Source organism: Daphnia pulex, chromosome 10 (genome assembly GCF_021134715.1).
Source record: "Daphnia pulex isolate KAP4 chromosome 10, ASM2113471v1".
Classification (NCBI taxonomy): domain Eukaryota; kingdom Metazoa; phylum Arthropoda; class Branchiopoda; order Diplostraca; family Daphniidae; genus Daphnia; species Daphnia pulex.
In genome coordinates, this window is record NC_060026.1 from 8,375,283 (window position 1) to 8,396,297 (window position 21,015).

A 21,015-nucleotide genomic window follows, 5' to 3' on the forward strand; every position below is an offset into this window, starting at 1 on the left:
CAAATATCCCAATCAGCTAAAAGCCAACGAACTGCGTAAAATTTTTCTTCATATTGGACCAGTAATCTTCAAGGGAATTTTATAAACAGAAAAGTAAACCCATTTTTTGTATTAAGAGTTGTAAATTCGTATTCTCTGCTCTAGTATACGTTGTCTAAAACCTACTCTTAATTGGCTCAAGATTTTTTGCAATATTTTGCTTTTCAATTTGGAGAAATTTATAGCAAGAACCACCTCATTCACAATGTTCATTCACTCATTCATTTAGTTGATGACTTGAGATCGATGGCTCACTTAATTAATTTTTTCTCTGCTTTTCCATATGAAACTTTCTGGGGTCACGTGAAGATGCTTTAAAAATGCTTTTTAAAATTGGGTTCCGTCTTTTGCAATGATAACAACTAATAAATAATAAATAATAACACTTGTATTTCCCCATATGGATTTCAGAGTTTGGCGTAATGTTGTATTCAGCTCGTCATTTCATAGATCAATGTCGTACAGAAATGCAGTATTTGCAGAAGGTTGGTTTACCGATGTAACTTAAATTTTGCAGTGTAATTTTCAAGCTGGGTCCTATGCTAAACCAATGTAGGAATTCAACTACTGCGAATAATCCTCACTTTAATATGTAATGTTGGCAAAATTGCGGCTATGATTAGAATTTTTGTATTGGACTGGCAAGTTTGACCAAATGCGGTACCAAACTCTTCATCATTATGTCTGCTTTGGTCTAAGCTGAGAAAATCGGTGTCAGCGGAATGTTGGTTAACCTATCAGAAACTTGTCCCTATTCTAAACTAATCTTGAAATCCTTTCATTACAAATTATTTGTTGGATACATTGGTTATCTGCGATGTACAAAACATGAAAATCTCAAAGGTGCATACAGACATTGGGTTGGTAGCGGGGTACTTACATTGGTTGAACCTGACTTTTCAAACGTGGCCCAATTTGCATATTGGCCTGGCTGTTTAAATCGTAATTCCAATATTTTTCAAGCCGTGACCCCATTTGCATTCATTTAAATAGATTAACCAACGCTAACCTTACCGAAATGAACATAGGCTTGACATATTGGGCAATATTGCGAGCAATATTGTTTCTTGCCCGTGAATCAGGCACGTCAGTTGATGTTGATTTCCACCATGGCCCACCAAGTTATCCGATTTTGCAACAATATTGTGTTTTTGATCCAAACAAGTGAAATGGCTAATTATGCCCCTTCCCAGAACCTAATTTTGTAAAAAACAGAACCAAAACGAAACTGCCAAATACTAATTATGCCGAGCCTTCATCATCATCATCGGAGCGTCCGGCAACAAAGAAGTCTAACAAGTAGTGCAAGTTACACCTGTAGCTCCACGTATTCCCCAAGGTACATTCATTATGGAATTTTGTTATATTTTTCTCTCAATACAGTGTTCATGTTGCCTTGTGTATTTCAGGAAATAAAGTTAACTCGGAACCGAAAAGTGAAAGAGAGTAACCATAAGGAAAAGGGTGATGGCTCTACAACACAAGCAGGTGATTCTATACGGGTTTTGAAGGTGATATGGTGAAATAGCATACTATTTTTTCTTCATTGCAGAAGCTCTAAAAAACCTAACAACGGCAACATCAAATAAGACTGTAACCAAAGCCCAGAAGTCAAAAGGTACGATATGTAATAATTTGAATTATGAAACTGTAAGTCCAGATTATAACTTTTTATATTTGTGGTATAGTAACTCCTGCTGAAAAGCCAGAGTCTGATTCGTCTGTTCTGTAACAAGCTCACCCTTCTGTCCCTTTAGAAAGAGTTATGAAAATCTAGATCACAATAGCTCTGAAGAATCTACGTCAGAGGACGAGGTGAAAGAAAGGAATTCAAATGACTGAAATACGCCTTCAGAACGGGAACTCATCCAGCAAAAGAAGAAGGGGGAGGGGGTGTTTCACGAACAAGATGAAGAGACCAGAAGATGAAACGGTAACTCAACCGATAGAAGGGGGTGTGGCTCACGTCCAAATGAGAGAAACCAGAGAAATTTTGGTGTAAAACGACGAGGTAATACAGGATGTTATTTCTGTAAGCGATGAAGACATATTGGGTAAGGAAAATGTCTTTATTGGTACACCTAAGTGACAACTACTAAAGATTTCTTTTGTTTACTTGTTTGTTGTTGTAGTAATCCAGCAGGCAGAAAAAGCAATGTTGGTACAGGTTGACGTTGCAAAAATGCTTATTGAGATCAAAATGGGAATACAGCAGCTGACTGACTTGTTCATGACGAGGAGACTTGAAATCGCTACCAACCTGCCTACACCAATTAATGGCTCGCCATGCTCAACTGACTGTGCCAATGAGTTGCCTGTGACAACTCAGACGTTTTTCGAGGAACTTGAAGTTAAGATGAGGAATGATGCAACGCTAAAGACACAAATCAGAAACGTCCTGACCCTGGTGAGGACCAACAAGAGCCTAAAGGCTATTGTCAGAAATGTATTAAAGAGCCTTATGTCTAAAGAGCTCAAAATGATGTACTTCCCCCGTAAAAAAACTAAAGTTAAACACGTCTTTACTGATATGTAGATGATTTGTTCCTTTGTAATCGGTAAACTTTTAAAGCAATTCCCTTTTTTCTACCTGTTTTAATCTTTTTTGTTTACTCTTTAATTTAGACATAATTGGGCGTTGGGCCAGCAACACCAGCCAAGAGTTGACAAACGACACCATTCTAAAGGAAATGGGATTAGACACTTTCGCTAATGCAGCGGATGAGGACGGTGGGGTCGCTGATAGGTGTTGAGTTGAATAAAAGAGTTTACATGTTGCTGAATGTACTTTGTTCAACATACCAGGCTCTGTCTTATAGTCACACGTGTGCCAATACAATTTACCATTATTACATCCTCATTACACACGATTATTCACAGTACCTTAGTGACAGGAGAGACAGAGAGAGAAGAAGCTAGTGGCGAGCTTGACAGTAACGAGGAAAGGGTTGAGGTGGATGCTAAACAGCATCTCATCTGACGGGTGTGGGTTTTGCCGCTCAACACTCTCCCTCAAAACATACAAACGGAAGATGGATTTATTCAAAAGAGGAAAAAGGGGGATTAGGATGTTGCTACTTAATCGGTGAATTTTCTCACTCCAATTCTGAAGTCGATTGTGCGATATCAGGGTGTTTCTTGCTTAACCACGCTACAGGGCCACCATGCAAGAGAAAATGGATACTTCCAGAGGTGGAACGGCATTGGTTTCGATCGCCGGCGGAGTTAGCGTCGGTGTATCCGATGAGTCCACATTGGCTTCCACCTAGCCAGACCTGTCCGACGGCGTATGCAATGTCCGGTCTAGTCATCAGTGCGACGTAGAGGAGGGCGCCGACTGCTGCACGGTAAGGGTACGGAAAGGCAGTCTTCTCTCCCTCGCCCTTTGAGACGTTGTCTGATGCGAGATGGACACTTGGGTCGGCCGGGATCAACTTCGGGGGAAGGTCCGACATTTTGAAGCGTTTACACAGTTTCTTAAACATGTGTGATTGGGATAGGAGAAAAAAAAACTTCCTCGTTTGCGCGATCGCGGTGGTTGCGTTGGTTTGGTCGGTTGTCTCGATGACGGCTTGATTGACCTCGAGAATCATCACGGTAGTTTTGTCTGTTGTCTCGATAGTTGGAGTTGTTGTTACGTGGGTTGTAGTCTCGTTTCGGGTCTTTGCTGTGGGCGTCATTGGCTACTGCCTCTTTCTGCACTCTGTTCGGGTGGGATGCGAAGAACGCAACATCAATGGGGTCGGCCTGACCGTTGTTGAGTGATTTCGATCTAAGTTCTTCAGTGACTGATCTGGCAGTTAAGTTTACCAGATTCCTCTCGGCCGATGGAACGCTGTCCCACACTGACAGGAAATGCCTGAAACTTGGCGGCAACGTTTGTAGCATTCTCACAATCAGTGCCTGTTCGGATATAAATCATAAGTTCCTTTCATACACACTTGATCGGTTACCTGTGAGTCTATAGAGTCACAGTCCGTGTAGACAATCAACAATCAACAATTTCTCGTACACATTCAATCAGTTACCTGTGATTTGTGATCACAGTCCATGTGTAGACTCACAAGTTTCTCGTACACATTCAATCAGTTACCTGTGATTTGGGATCACAGTCCATGTGCAGACTCAAAAATTTCTCGTACACATTCAATCAGTTACCTGTGATTTGTGATCACAGTCCATGTGTAGACTCAAAAGTTTCTCGTACACATTCAATCAGTTACCTGTGATTTGGGATCACAGTCCATGTGCAGACTCAAAAATTTCTCGTACACATTCAATCGGTTACCTGTGATTTGGAATCACAGTCCATGTGTAGACTCAAAAGTTTCTCGTGTTCACATGTGGTTCACAAGACCAAGATAAAAGTTCTAGTTGAAACATCTTATGTAATTACCTCATTTGGTTTCCTGTCGTAACCCAGGACTATCCCATCCAGTTTCTTTTGCTTCAGTTTCAGCATGACTGCAAATTTCCATTGCGGAAAATTCACTCCATTGAATTCTGTGGAATCACGTTTGCCCTCGGAATTCTCTGCCATTTTTTTTATTTAATTGTGTGGGCGTCAGCTGGGCCCGTAACCTGTTGAGTTGAATAAAAGAGTTTACATGTTGCTGAATGTACTTTGTTCAACATACCAGGCTCTGTCTTATAGTCACACGTGTGCCAATACAATTTACCATTATTACATCCTCATTACACACGATTATTCACAGTACCTTAGTGACAGGAGAGACAGAGAGAGAAGAAGCTAGTGGCGAGCTTGACAGTAACGAGGAAAGGGTTGAGGTGGATGCTAAACAGCATCTCATCTGACGGGTGTGGGTTTTGCCGCTCAACAATAGGAAGAAACTCACTGCCATTAAGAAAACTGCCATAGACAAGTTTTTAAAGCAAAAAGTACGACGTGGAACGGCAGACGAAGCCGTCAACAACGATTAAACTTAAAAAACACGTAATTTGGAGTTGTTTGCTCTTTGCTACCACGTTTAATAAACTGTATTGGCAGCTATATCTGTTTTCGTTTCATTAATTAGCCCAATCCCCATTTTTGATCTGTTCCAATGCACCGTCTGTTTCAGAAACCTTGCATTGGCTTCAGTTCGTAACCGCACATATATGATGATTTGGTACAACATTGTTGTTTACATATGATTCTTTATCATGGTTAAACATTGGCTTCAAATAACGGTCTTTCAAGATGGAGATGAGTCAGGCACAAGATAGAGCCAATATTCCACCGATATTCCACCAAGGTCGTATTGGCCCAATGCTAAAATTGGACGAATGGTGGACCTGTCTCATATCGATCTTGCAACAACGTTAAATTTGCTTCCAGCACAATATTGGTCCAATGCAGCAATTGTTTCAGAAATCTCATGTTGGTTGCAGTTCGTAACCGCACATATGTGGTGCATTCGCACAAAGGTACACTTTCTCCTTACAGTAGATTCAGTGAGATGATGCTTACGATGCGCGAAATTATGAGAATTCGTCCAGATGTGTAAATAGACAATACGACCGGTTAGTATCGTTGAACTTCCTGGAATTGGAGACAATTAGTTGGGCTAGATTTATCCCGGCTGTGGACGTCGACCACACCGAGGAGCTACAATCAGAGGCGGCCTGAAAGTAGGATGGGACGGTCCAACGGTTGCGTCTTCTGGCATCTGCGGAATTGAGCCTAAACACGGATGTCGTCTGCAAATTCCTAATGGGTAAACGGTGAATGGTCCTGAATCCAGATACTTACAACATTTCCTATTCAAAAAAATATTCTAAGTCCACTGAAATACAAGTTACAAAGCCTGGACTCTCTACTGAGTCCAAGCCGACAACAAAGACAATTCAACGGGTATTTGACCTGAGGGGGAGGACTCAAGACTCGGGACAGGAAGGTTCAATGAAGAGACGCTTACTGTTTGAGTGTTTGTGAATGGATCATTGAGCTAACCTGAAATCGGCCAACTCAAGATGGTGTTTTGAGCCAGGACTCTTTTGTGCTTTCGTGGGGCCTCTAAAGTGAGAAATTCTCCCATGAGACTATTTCCTATAAACTCCGCTTACGCTTCGGCCTGGGGAGTTTTGTCAGATTGGTGTGTGGGAAGGCGTTCCGATCCCCTGTGCAATGACGTAACTGTGGTAGCAGCCTTTTTAGCCGACCAGGCAAATTCTAAGGCGTATAGCACGATTGGTGTTTATCGCTGGGCGGACCTCGATGGGCTGTCGTCGTTCATTTTGTATCAAGAAGTATACCAGAAGTGCAAGCATGGATGGTTCAGTGCTGGATGGTAGAATGCGCGCCCGCCACGCGGGCGGCCCGGGTTCGATCCCCAATCGATGCATTTTAATCACCGTTGCCTACGACACATTGGTAGAATCTATTCTATTGAGTTTATTTTGCTGATATTCTTGCGCAGTACGCGTAAGGACGGTTCTTAGTGGTTAGTGGTGGTTGAAGCAATCTCTTTAAGCGGACTCTTTTTTGTTTGCGAGATTGCTTTAGATTACTTAATCTTCCTTTGATCATACCAATTGGCGAAAAACCATTTGTAGGACAGAGAGGTACAAGTTATATCCATCGCCAGACTCTGTGTTTGTATCGTGGAAACCCAAGATAGTTATCGGTTCCAACTCGTCGTGTTCCAACTGCTGTGGTAATCGACATTCAGACGCGAATTTCCCCCCTTTTGTAAACTCACTTGGTTCTATACTCTCCCATTCCATAAACTGTAGTACTGTGTAGATCTAAAGTCACATTTTGATAAAAAGAAAAAAACAGCAGCTGACTACAATTCAAATTGAATTAGGATACATGTGTGTTGAGATAACAAGATATAGAAACAATGGTGATTAATGTTATTTGAACGTTGTATCCGTTTTAAAAGCCTAAACATACCTTCACAAGAAACATTTTTGCTTGATCTCGACGTGATTTGAACACGCAACCTCCTGATCTGGAGTCAGGCGCGCTACCGTTGCGCCACGAAATCTTGATTTTCGATGTAATTACTATCTTTATATTTTGGTAACTACGGTGTCTTTTATAAAGGAATAGATTCTGATGGTAAGATTGATTATCACACGAACACATTTAGTCTTTTGAAAGAGTCAGTCAGATTAGTCAGGTTATTTTTTTATATTTCCTTGGATCTTTTGATCGCCACAAGCCTTGATTTCCGTAATGAAAGCTAACAAGCTTAGGCATGATAGTCGGCTACAATAGATGGGTTGTCGTCGTGCAATTTGTATCAAGAAGTATACGTGAGGGGCAAGCATCGATGGTTCAGTGGTAGAATGCTCGCCTGCCACGCGGGCGGCCCGGGTTCGATTCCCGGTCGATGCATTTTAATCACCATTGCCCAAAACAGATTGGTAGAATCTACTCTATTGAGTTTAGTTTGCTGATATTCTTGCGCAGTACGTATAAGGACGGTACTTAGTGGTTAGTGGTGGTTGAAGCAATCTCTTTAAGCGGACTCTTTTTTGTTTGCCAGATTGGTTTAGATTACTTAATCTTCCTTTGATCATACCAATTGGCGAAAAACCATTTGTAGGACAGAGAGGTACAAGTTATATCCATCGCCAGACTCTGTGTTTGTATCGTGGAAACCCAAGATAATTATCGGTTCAAACTCGTCGTGTTCCAACTGCTGTGGTAATCGACATTCAGACGCAAATGTTCCCCCTTTTGTAAACTCACTTGGTTCTATGCTCTCCCATTCCAAAAACTGTAGTCCCGTGTAGATCTAAAGTCACATTTTGATAAAAAGAAAAAAAAACAGCTGACTAAGATTCAAATTGAATTAGGATACATGTGTGTTGAGATAACAAGATATAAAAAACAATGGTGATTAATGTTATTTGAACGTTACATCCGTTTTAAAAGCCTAAACATACCTTCACAAGAAACATTTTTGCTTGATCTCGACGTGATTTGAACACGCAACCTCCTGATCTGGAGTCAGGCGCGCTACCGTTGCGCCACGAAATCTTGATTTTCAATGTAATTACTATCGTTATATTTTGGGAACTACGGTGGGTTTTATAAAGGAATAGATTCTGATGGTAAGATTGATTATCACACGAACACATTTAGTCTTTTGAAAGAGTCAGTCAGATTAGTCAGGTAATTTTTTTATATTTCCTTGGATCTTTTGATCGCCACAAGCCTTGATTTCCGTAATGAAAGCTAACAAGCTTTGGCATGATAGTCGGCTACAATAGATGGGTTCGGCGGCCCGGGTTCGATTCCCGGTCGATGCATTTTAATCACCATTGCCCAAGACAGATTGGTAGAATCTACTCTATTGAGTTTAGTTTGCTGATATTCTTGCGCAGTACGTATAAGGACGGTACTTAGTGGTTAGTGGTGGTTGAAGCAATCTCTTTAAGCGGACTCTTTTTTGTTTGCCAGATTGGTTTAGATTACTTAATCTTCCTTTGATCATACCAATTGGCGAAAAACCATTTGTAGGACAGAGAGGTACAAGTTATATCCATCGCCAGACTCTGTGTTTGTATCGTGGAAACCCAAGATAGTTATCGGTTCAAACTCGTCGTGTTCCAACTGCTGTGGTAATCGACATTCAGACGCAAATGTTCCCCCTTTTGTAAACTCACTTGGTTCTATGCTCTCCCATTCCAAAAACTGTAGTCCCGTGTAGATCTAAAGTCACATTTTGATAAAAAGAAAAAAAAAACAGCTGACTAAGATTCAAATTGAATTAGGATACATGTGTGTTGAGATAACAAGATATAAAAAACAATGGTGATTAATGTTATTTGAACGTTACAACCGTTGTAAAAGCCTAAACATACCTTCACAAGAAACATTTTGGCTTGATCTCCACGTGATTTGAACACGCAACCTCCTGATCTGGAGTCAGGCGCGCTACCGTTGCGCCACGAAATCTTGATTTTCAATGTAATTACTATCGTTATATTTTGGGAACTACGGTGGGTTTTATAAAGGAATAGATTCTGATGGTAAGATTGATTATCACACGAACACATTTAGTCTTTTGAAAGAGTCAGTCAGATTAGTCAGGTAATTTTTTTATATTTCCTTGGATCTTTTGATCGCCACAAGCCTTGATTTCCGTAATGAAAGCTAACAAGCTTTGGCATGATAGTCGGCTACAATAGATGGGTTGTCGTCGTGCAATTTTTATCAAGAAGTATACGTGAGGGGCAATCATCGATGGTTCAGTGGTAGAATGCTCTCCTTCCACGCGGGCGGCCCGGGTTCGATTCCCGGTCGATGTATTTTAATCACCATTGCCCAAGACAGATTGGTAGAATCTACTCTATTGAGTTTAGTTTGCTGATATTCTTGCGCAGTACGTATAAGGACGGTACTTAGTGGTTAGTGGTGGTTGAAGCAATCTCTTTAAGCGGACTCTTTTTTGTTTGCCAGATTGGTTTAGATTACTTAATCTTCCTTTGATCATACCAATTGGCGAAAAACCATTTGTAGGACAGAGAGGTACAAGTTATATCCATCGCCAGACTCTGTGTTTGTATCGTGGAAACCCAAGATAGTTATCGGTTCAAACTCGTCGTGTTCCAACTGCTGTGGTAATCGACATTCAGACGCAAATGTTCCCCCTTTTGTAAACTCACTTGGTTCTATGCTCTCCCATTCCAAAAACTGTAGTCCCGTGTAGATCTAAAGTCACATTTTGATAAAAAGAAAAAAAAAACAGCTGACTAAGATTCAAATTGAATTAGGATACATGTGTGTTGAGATAACAAGATATAGAAACAATGGTGATTAATGTTATTTGAACGTTGTATCCGTTTTAAAAGCCTAAACATACCTTCACAAGAAATATTGTTACTTGATCTCGACGTGATTTGAACACGCAACCTCCTGATCTGGAGTCAGGCGCGCTACCGTTGCACCACGAAATCTTGATTTTCGATGTAATTACTATCGTTATATTTCGGGAACTACGGTGTCTTTTATAAAGGAATAGATTCTGATTGTAAGATTGATTATCACACGAACACATTTAGTCTTTTGAAAGAGTCAGTCAGATTAGTCAGGTTATTTTTTTATATTTCCTTGGATCTTTTGATCGTCACAAGCCTTGATTTCCGTAATGAAAGCTAACAAGCTTAGGCATGATAGTCGGCTACAATAGATAGGTTGTCGTCGTGCAATTTGTATCAAGAAGTATACATGAAGGGCAAGCATCGATGGTTCAGTGGTAGAATGCTCGCCTGCCACGCGGGCGGCCCGGGTTCGATTCCCGGTCGATGCATTTTAATCACCAATGCCCAAGACAGTTTGGTAGAATCTACTCTATTGAGTTTAGTTTGCTGATATTCTTGCGCAGTACGTATAAGGACGGTACTTAGTGATTAGTGGTGGTTGAAGCAATCTCTTTAAGCGGACTCTTTTTTGTTTGCCAGATTGGTTTAGATTACTTAATCTTCCTTTGACCATACCAATTGGCGAAAAACCATTTTTAGGACAGAGAGGTACAAGTTATATCCATCGCCAGACTCTGTGTTTGTATCGTGGAAACCCAAGATAGTTATCGGTTCAAACTCGTCGTGTTCCAACTGCTGTGGTAATCGACATTCAGACGCAAATGTTCCCCCTTTTGTAAACTCACTTGGTTCTATGCTCTCCCATTCCAAAAACTGTAGTCCCGTGTAGATCTAAAGTCACATTTTGATAAAAAGAAAAAAAAACAGCTGACTAAGATTCAAATTGAATTAGGATACATGTGTGTTGAGATAACAAGATATAAAAAACAATGGTGATTAATGTTATTTGAACGTTACAACCGTTGTAAAAGCCTAAACATACCTTCACAAGAAACATTTTGGCTTGATCTCCACGTGATTTGAACACGCAACCTCCTGATCTGGAGTCAGGCGCGCTACCGTTGCGCCACGAAATCTTGATTTTCAATGTAATTACTATCGTTATATTTTGGGAACTACGGTGGGTTTTATAAAGGAATAGATTCTGATGGTAAGATTGATTATCACACGAACACATTTAGTCTTTTGAAAGAGTCAGTCAGATTAGTCAGGTAATTTTTTTATATTTCCTTGGATCTTTTGATCGCCACAAGCCTTGATTTCCGTAATGAAAGCTAACAAGCTTTGGCATGATAGTCGGCTACAATAGATGGGTTGTCGTCGTGCAATTTTTATCAAGAAGTATACGTGAGGGGCAATCATCGATGGTTCAGTGGTAGAATGCTCTCCTTCCACGCGGGCGGCCCGGGTTCGATTCCCGGTCGATGTATTTTAATCACCATTGCCCAAGACAGATTGGTAGAATCTACTCTATTGAGTTTAGTTTGCTGATATTCTTGCGCAGTACGTATAAGGACGGTACTTAGTGGTTAGTGGTGGTTGAAGCAATCTCTTTAAGCGGACTCTTTTTTGTTTGCCAGATTGGTTTAGATTACTTAATCTTCCTTTGATCATACCAATTGGCGAAAAACCATTTGTAGGACAGAGAGGTACAAGTTATATCCATCGCCAGACTCTGTGTTTGTATCGTGGAAACCCAAGATAGTTATCGGTTCAAACTCGTCGTGTTCCAACTGCTGTGGTAATCGACATTCAGACGCAAATGTTCCCCCTTTTGTAAACTCACTTGGTTCTATGCTCTCCCATTCCAAAAACTGTAGTCCCGTGTAGATCTAAAGTCACATTTTGATAAAAAGAAAAAAAAAACAGCTGACTAAGATTCAAATTGAATTAGGATACATGTGTGTTGAGATAACAAGATATAAAAAACAATGGTGATTAATGTTATTTGAACGTTACAACCGTTGTAAAAGCCTAAACATACCTTCTCAAGAAACATTTTGGCTTGATCTCCACGTGATTTGAACACGCAACCTCCTGATCTGGAGTCAGGCGCGCTACCGTTGCGCCACGAAATCTTGATTTTCAATGTAATTACTATCGTTATATTTTGGGAACTACGGTGGGTTTTATAAAGGAATAGATTCTGATGGTAAGATTGATTATCACACGAACACATTTAGTCTTTTGAAAGAGTCAGTCAGATTAGTCAGGTAATTTTTTTATATTTCCTTGGATCTTTTGATCGCCACAAGCCTTGATTTCCGTAATGAAAGCTAACAAGCTTTGGCATGATAGTCGGCTACAATAGATGGGTTGTCGTCGTGCAATTTTTATCAAGAAGTATACGTGAGGGGCAATCATCGATGGTTCAGTGGTAGAATGCTCTCCTTCCACGCGGGCGGCCCGGGTTCGATTCCCGGTCGATGTATTTTAATCACCATTGCCCAAGACAGATTGGTAGAATCTACTCTATTGAGTTTAGTTTGCTGATATTCTTGCGCAGTACGTATAAGGACGGTACTTAGTGGTTAGTGGTGGTTGAAGCAATCTCTTTAAGCGGACTCTTTTTTGTTTGCCAGATTGGTTTAGATTACTTAATCTTCCTTTGATCATACCAATTGGCGAAAAACCATTTGTAGGACAGAGAGGTACAAGTTATATCCATCGCCAGACTCTGTGTTTGTATCGTGGAAACCCAAGATAGTTATCGGTTCAAACTCGTCGTGTTCCAACTGCTGTGGTAATCGACATTCAGACGCAAATGTTCCCCCTTTTGTAAACTCACTTGGTTCTATGCTCTCCCATTCCAAAAACTGTAGTCCCGTGTAGATCTAAAGTCACATTTTGATAAAAAGAAAAAAAAAACAGCTGACTAAGATTCAAATTGAATTAGGATACATGTGTGTTGAGATAACAAGATATAGAAACAATGGTGATTAATGTTATTTGAACGTTGTATCCGTTTTAAAAGCCTAAACATACCTTCACAAGAAATATTTTTACTTGATCTCGACGTGATTTGAACACGCAACCTCCTGATCTGGAGTCAGGCGCGCTACCGTTGCACCACGAAATCTTGATTTTCGATGTAATTACTATCGTTATATTTCGGGAACTACGGTGTCTTTTATAAAGGAATAGATTCTGATTGTAAGATTGATTATCACACGAACACATTTAGTCTTTTGAAAGAGTCAGTCAGATTAGTCAGGTTATTTTTTTATATTTCCTTGGATCTTTTGATCGTCACAAGCCTTGATTTCCGTAATGAAAGCTAACAAGCTTAGGCATGATAGTCGGCTACAATAGATAGGTTGTCGTCGTGCAATTTGTATCAAGAAGTATACATGAGGGGCAAGCATCGATGGTTCAGTGGTAGAATGCTCGCCTGCCACGCGGGCGGCCCGGGTTCGATTCCCGGTCGATGCATTTTAATCACCAATGCCCAAGACAGTTTGGTAGAATCTACTCTATTGAGTTTAGTTTGCTGATATTCTTGCGCAGTACGTATAAGGACGGTACTTAGTGATTAGTGGTGGTTGAAGCAATCTCTTTAAGCGGACTCTTTTTTGTTTGCCAGATTGGTTTAGATTACTTAATCTTCCTTTGACCATACCAATTGGCGAAAAACCATTTTTAGGACAGAGAGGTACAAGTTATATCCATCGCCAGACTCTGTGTTTGTATCGTGGAAACCCAAGATAGTTATCGGTTCAAACTCGTCGTGTTCCAACTGCTGTGGTAATCGACATTCAGACGCAAATGTTCCCCCTTTTGTAAACTCACTTGGTTCTATGCTCTCCCATTCCAAAAACTGTAGTCCCGTGTAGATCTAAAGTCACATTTTGATAAAAAGAAAAAAAACAGCTGACTAAGATTCAAATTGAATTAGGATACATGTGTGTTGAGATAACAAGATATAAAAAACAATGGTGATTAATGTTATTTGAACGTTACAACCGTTGTAAAAGCCTAAACATACCTTCACAAGAAACATTTTGGCTTGATCTCCACGTGATTTGAACACGCAACCTCCTGATCTGGAGTCAGGCGCGCTACCGTTGCGCCACGAAATCTTGATTTTCAATGTAATTACTATCGTTATATTTTGGGAACTACGGTGGGTTTTATAAAGGAATAGATTCTGATGGTAAGATTGATTATCACACGAACACATTTAGTCTTTTGAAAGAGTCAGTCAGATTAGTCAGGTAATTTTTTTATATTTCCTTGGATCTTTTGATCGCCACAAGCCTTGATTTCCGTAATGAAAGCTAACAAGCTTTGGCATGATAGTCGGCTACAATAGATGGGTTGTCGTCGTGCAATTTTTATCAAGAAGTATACGTGAGGGGCAATCATCGATGGTTCAGTGGTAGAATGCTCTCCTTCCACGCGGGCGGCCCGGGTTCGATTCCCGGTCGATGTATTTTAATCACCATTGCCCAAGACAGATTGGTAGAATCTACTCTATTGAGTTTAGTTTGCTGATATTCTTGCGCAGTACGTATAAGGACGGTACTTAGTGGTTAGTGGTGGTTGAAGCAATCTCTTTAAGCGGACTCTTTTTTGTTTGCCAGATTGGTTTAGATTACTTAATCTTCCTTTGATCATACCAATTGGCGAAAAACCATTTGTAGGACAGAGAGGTACAAGTTATATCCATCGCCAGACTCTGTGTTTGTATCGTGGAAACCCAAGATAGTTATCGGTTCAAACTCGTCGTGTTCCAACTGCTGTGGTAATCGACATTCAGACGCAAATGTTCCCCCTTTTGTAAACTCACTTGGTTCTATGCTCTCCCATTCCAAAAACTGTAGTCCCGTGTAGATCTAAAGTCACATTTTGATAAAAAGAAAAAAAAAACAGCTGACTAAGATTCAAATTGAATTAGGATACATGTGTGTTGAGATAACAAGATATAGAAACAATGGTGATTAATGTTATTTGAACGTCATATCCGTTTTAAAAGCCTAAACATACCTTTACAAGAAACATTTTTGCTTGATCTCTACGTGATTTGAACACGCAATCTCCTGATCTGGAGTCAGGCGCGCTACCGTTGCGCCACGAAATCTTGATTTTCAATGTAATTACTATCGTTATATTTTAGGAACTACGGTGTCTTTTATAAGGGAATGAATATCCCAAATATCCCAATCAGCTAAAAGCCAACGAACTGCGTAAAATTTTTCTTCATATTGGACCAGTAATCTTCAAGGGAATTTTATAAACAGAAAAGTAAACCCATTTTTTGTATTAAGAGTTGGAAATTCGTATTCTCTGCTCTAGTATACGTTGTCTAAAACCTACTCTTAATTGGCTCAAGATTTTTTGCAATATTTTGCTTTTCAATTTGGAGAAATTTATAGCAAGAACCACCTCATTCACAATGTTCATTCACTCATTCATTTAGTTGATGACTTGAGATCGATGGCTCACTTAATTAATTTTTTCTCTGCTTTTCCATATGAAACTTTCTGGGGTCACGTGAAGATGCTTTAAAAATGCTTTTTAAAATTGGGTTCCGTCTTTTGCAATGATAACAACTAATAAATAATAAATAATAACACTTGTATTTCCCCATATGGATTTCAGAGTTTGGCGTAATGTTGTATTCAGCTCGTCATTTCATAGATCAATGTCGTACAGAAATGCAGTATTTGCAGAAGGTTGGTTTACCGATGTAACTTAAATTTTGCAGTGTAATTTTCAAGCTGGGTCCTATGCTAAACCAATGTAGGAATTCAACTACTGCGAATAATCCTCACTTTAATATGTAATGTTGGCAAAATTGCGGCTATGATTAGAATTTTTGTATTGGACTGGCAAGTTTGACCAAATGCGGTACCAAACTCTTCATCATTATGTCTGCTTTGGTCTAAGCTGAGAAAATCGGTGTCAGCGGAATGTTGGTTAACCTATCAGAAACTTGTCCCTATTCTAAACTAATCTTGAAATCCTTTCATTACAAATTACTTGTTGGATACATTGGTTATCTGCGATGTACAAAACATGAAAATCTCAAAGGTGCATACAGACATTGGGTTGGTAGCGGGGTACTTACATTGGTTGAACCTGACTTTTCAAACGTGGCCCAATTTGCATATTGGCCTGGCTGTTTAAATCGTAATTCCAATATTTTTCAAGCCGTGACCCCATTTGCATTCATTTAAATAGATTAACAAACGCTAACCTTACCGAAATGAACATAGGCTTGACATATTGGGCAATATTGCGAGCAATATTGTTTCTTGCCCGTGAATCAGGCACGTCAGTTGATGTTGATTTCCACCATGGCCCACCAAGTTATCCGATTTTGCAACAATATTGTGTTTTTGATCCAAACAAGTGAAATGGCTAATTATGCCCCTTCCCAGAACCTAATTTTGTAAAAAACAGAACCAAAACGAAACTGCCAAATACTAATTATGCCGAGCCTTCATCATCATCATCGGAGCGTCCGGCAACAAAGAAGTCTAACAAGTAGTGCAAGTTACACCTGTAGCTCCACGTATTCCCCAAGGTACATTCATTATGGAATTTTGTTATATTTTTCTCTCAATACAGTGTTCATGTTGCCTTGTGTATTTCAGGAAATAAAGTTAACTCGGAACCGAAAAGTGAAAGAGAGTAACCATAAGGAAAAGGGTGATGGCTCTACAACACAAGCAGGTGATTCTATACGGGTTTTGAAGGTGATATGGTGAAATAGCATACTATTTTTTCTTCATTGCAGAAGCTCTAAAAAACCTAACAACGGCAACATCAAATAAGACTGTAACCAAAGCCCAGAAGTCAAAAGGTACGATATGTAATAATTTGAATTATGAAACTGTAAGTCCAGATTATAACTTTTTATATTTGTGGTATAGTAACTCCTGCTGAAAAGCCAGAGTCTGATTCGTCTGTTCTGTAACAAGCTCACCCTTCTGTCCCTTTAGAAAGAGTTCTGAAAATCTAGATCACAATAGCTCTGAAGAATCTACGTCAGAGGACGAGGTGAAAGAAAGGAATTCAAATGACTGAAATACGCCTTCAGAACGGGAACTCATCCAGCAAAAGAAGAAGGGGGAGGGGGTGTTTCACGAACAAGATGAAGAGACCAGAAGATGAAACGGTAACTCAACCGATAGAAGGGGGTGTGGCTCACGTCCAAATGAGAGAAACCAGAGAAATTTTGGTGTAAAACGACGAGGTAATACAGGATGTTATTTCTGTAAGCGATGAAGACATATTGGGTAAGGAAAATGTCTTTATTGGTACACCTAAGTGACAACTACTAAAGATTTCTTTTGTTTACTTGTTTGTTGTTGTAGTAATCCAGCAGGCAGAAAAAGCAATGTTGGTACAGGTTGACGTTGCAAAAATGCTTATTGAGATCAAAATGGGAATACAGCAGCTGACTGACTTGTTCATGACGAGGAGACTTGAAATCGCTACCAACCTGCCTACACCAATTAATGGCTCGCCATGCTCAACTGACTGTGCCGATGAGTTGCCTGTGACAACTCAGACGTTTTTCGAGGAACTTGAAGTTAAGATGAGGAATGATGCAACGCTAAAGACACAAATCAGAAACGTCCTGACCCTGGTGAGGACCAACAAGAGCCTAAAGGCTATTGTCAGAAATGTATTAAAGAGCCTTATGTCTAAAGAGCTCAGAATGATGTACTTCCCCCGTAAAAAAACTAAAGTTAAACACGTCTTTACTGATATGTAGATGATTTGTTCCTTTGTAATCGGTAAACTTTTAAAGCAATTCCCTTTTTTCTACCTGTTTTAATCTTTTTTGTTTACTCTTTAATTTAGACATAATTTGGCGTTGGGCCAGCAACATCAGCCAAGAGTTGACAAACGACACCATTCTAAAGGAAATGGGATTAGACACTTTCGCTAATGCAGCGGATGAGGACGGTGGGGTCGCTGATAGGAAGAAACTCACTGCCATTAAGAAAACTGCCATAGACAAGTTTTTAAAGCAAAAAGTACGACGTGGAACGGCAGACGAAGCCGTCAACAACGATTAAACTTAAAAAACACGTAATTTGGAGTTGTTTGCTCTTTGCTACCACGTTTAATAAACTGTATTGGCAGCTATATCTGTTTTCGTTTCATTAATTAGCCCAATCCCCATTTTTTATCTTTTCCAATGCACCGTCTGTTTCAGAAACCTTGCATTGGCTTCAGCTCGTAACCGCACATATATGGTGATTTGGTACAACATTGTTGTTTACATATGATTCTTTATCATGGTTAAACATTGGCTTCAAATAACGGTCTTTCAAGATGGAGATGAGTCAGGCACAAGATAGAGCCAATATTCCACCGATATTCCACCAAGGTCGTATTGGCCCAATGCTAAAATTGGACGAATGGTGGACCTGTCTCATATCGATCTTGGAACAACGTTAAATTTGCTTCCAGCACAATATTGGTCCAATGCAGCAATTGTTTCAGAAATCTCATGTTGGTTGCAGTTCGTAACCGCACATATGTGGTGCATTCGCACAAAGGTACACTTTCTCCTTACAGTAGATTCAGTGAGATGATGCTTACGATGCGCGAAATGATGAGAATTCGTCCAGATGTGTAAATAGACAATACGACCGGTTAGTATCGTTGAACTTCCTGGAATTGGAGACAATTAGTTGGGCTAGATTTATCCCGGCTGTGGACGTCGACCACACCGAGGAGCTACAATCAGAGGCGGCCTGAAAGTAGGATGGGACGGTCCAACGGTTGCGTCTTCTGGCATCTGCGGAATTGAGCCTAAACACGGATGTCGTCTGCAAATTCCCAATGGGTAAACGGTGAATGGTCCTGAATCCAGATACTTACAACATTTCCTATTCAAAAAAAATATTCTAAGTCCACTCAAATACAAGTTACAAAGCCTGGACTCTCTACTGAGTCCAAGCCGACAACAAAGACAATTCAACGGGTATTTGACCTGAGGGGGAGGACTCAAGACTCGGGACAGGAAGGTTCAATGAAGAGACGCTTACTGTTTGAGTGTTTGTGAATGGATCATTGAGCTAACCTGAAATCGGCCAACTCAAGATGGTGTTTTGAGCCAGGACTCTTTTGTGATTTCGTGGGGCCTCTAAAGTGAGAAATTCTCCCATGAGACTATTTCCTATAAACTCCGCTTACGCTTCGGCCTGGGGAGTTTTGTCAGATTGGTGTGTGGGAAGGCGTTCCGATCCCCTGTGCAATGACGTAACTGTGGTAGAAGCCTTTTCAGCCGACCAGGCAAATTCTAAGGCGTATAGCACGATTGGTGTTTATCGCTGGGCGGACCTCGATGGGCTGTCGTCGTTCATTTTGTATCAAGAAGTATACCAGAGGTGCAAGCATGGATAGTTCAGTGCTAGAATACGCGCCCGCCACGCGGGCGGCCCGGGTTCGATTCCCAATCGATGCATTTTAATCACCGTTGCCTACGACACATTGGTAGAATCTACTCTATTGAGTTTATTTTGCTGATATTCTTGCGCAGTACGCGTAAGGACGGTTCTTAGTGGTTAGTGGTGGTTGAAGCAATCTCTTTAAGCGGACTCTTTTTTGTTTGCGAGATTGGTTTAGATTACTTAATCTTCCTTTGATCATACCAATTGGCGAATAAACCATTTGTAGGACAGAGAGGTACAAGTTATATCCATCGCCAGACTCTGTGTTTGTATCGTGGAAACCCAAGATAGTTATCGGTTCAAACTCGTCGTGTTCCAACTGCTGTGGTAATCGACATTCAGACGCAAATGTTCCCCCTTTTGTAAACTCACTTGGTTCTATGCTCTCCCATTCCAAAAACTGTAGTCCCGTGTAGATCTAAAGTCACATTTTGATAAAAAGAAAAAAAAAAAACAGCTGACTAAGATTCAAATTGAATTAGGATACATGTGTGTTGAGATAACAAGATATAGAAACAATGGTGATTAATGTTATTTGAACGTTATATCCGTTTTAAAAGCCTAAACATACCTTCACAAGAAATATTTTTGCTTGAGCTCTACGTGATTTGAACACGCAACCTCCTGATCTGGAGTCAGGCGCGCTACCGTTGCGCCACGAAATCCTGATTTTCATTGTAATTACTATCGTTATATTTTGGGAACTACGGTGTCTTTTATAAGGGAATAGATTCTGATGGTAAGATTGATTATCACACGAACACATTTAGTCTTTTGAAAGAGTCAGTCAGATTAGTCAGGTTATTTTTTTATATTTCCTTGGATCTTTTGATCGCCACAAGCCTTGATTTTCGTAATAAAAGCTAACAAGCTTAGGCATGATAGTCGGCTACAATAGATGGGTTGTCGTCGTGTAATTTGTATCAAGAAGTATACGAAAGGGGTAAGCATCGATGGTTCAGTGGTAGAATGCTCGCCTGCCACGCGGGCGGCCCGGGTTCGATTCCCGGTCGATGCATTTTAATCACCATTGCCCAAGACAGATTGGTAGAATCTACTCTATTGAGTTTAGTTTGCTGATATTCTTGCGCAGTACGTATAAGGACGGTACTTAGTGGTTAGTTGTGGTTGAAGCAATCTCTTTAAGCGGACTCGTTTTTGTTTGCCAGATTGGTTTAGATTACTTAATCTTCCTTTGACCATACCAATTGGCGAAAAACCATTTGTAGGACAGAGAGGTACAAGTTATATCCATCGCCAGACTCTGTGTTTGTATCGTGGAAACCCAAGATAGTTATCGGTTCAAACTCGTCGTGTTCCAACTGCTGTGGTAATCGACATTCAGACGCAAATGTTCCCCCTTTTGTAAACTCACTTGGTTCTATGCTCTCCCATTCCAAAAACTGTAGTCCCGTGTAGATCTAAAGTCACATTTTGATAAAAAGAAAAAAAAAACAGCTGACTAAGATTCAAATTGAATTAGGATACATGTGTGTTGAGATAACAAGATATAGACACAATGGTGATTAATGTTATTTGAACGTTATATCCGTTTTAAAAGCCTAAACTTACCTTGACAAGAAACATTTTTGCTTGATCTCGACGTGATTTGAACACGCAACCTCCTGATCTGGAGTCAGGCGCGCTACCGTTGCGCCACAAAAACTTGATTTTCAATGTAATTACTATCGTTTTTTTTTGGGAACTACGGTGTCTTTTA

At 40.2% G+C, this 21,015-nt stretch overlaps 6 non-coding genes across 6 annotated transcripts; 4 read left to right on the forward strand and 2 right to left on the reverse strand.

Moving 5' to 3' along the window:
• Nucleotides 1-6,959: 6,959 nt before the first annotated feature.
• Trnaw-cca lies at nucleotides 6,960-7,031 on the reverse strand. The gene has a single exon. It is a non-coding gene; the product is annotated as a tRNA-Trp (tRNA).
• Nucleotides 7,032-7,313: 282 nt separating this feature from the next.
• Nucleotides 7,314-7,384, forward strand: Trnag-gcc. The gene has a single exon. It is a non-coding gene; the product is annotated as a tRNA-Gly (tRNA).
• A 576-nt stretch (nucleotides 7,385-7,960) lies between these two features.
• On the reverse strand, nucleotides 7,961-8,032 carry Trnaw-cca. Its single transcript has one exon. It is a non-coding gene; the product is annotated as a tRNA-Trp (tRNA).
• Nucleotides 8,033-10,236: 2,204 nt separating this feature from the next.
• Trnag-gcc lies at nucleotides 10,237-10,307 on the forward strand. The gene has a single exon. It is a non-coding gene; the product is annotated as a tRNA-Gly (tRNA).
• A 2,933-nt stretch (nucleotides 10,308-13,240) lies between these two features.
• Nucleotides 13,241-13,311, forward strand: Trnag-gcc. Its single transcript has one exon. It is a non-coding gene; the product is annotated as a tRNA-Gly (tRNA).
• A 6,931-nt stretch (nucleotides 13,312-20,242) lies between these two features.
• On the forward strand, nucleotides 20,243-20,313 carry Trnag-gcc. The gene has a single exon. It is a non-coding gene; the product is annotated as a tRNA-Gly (tRNA).
• The last annotated feature ends 702 nt before the right edge of the window (nucleotides 20,314-21,015 follow it).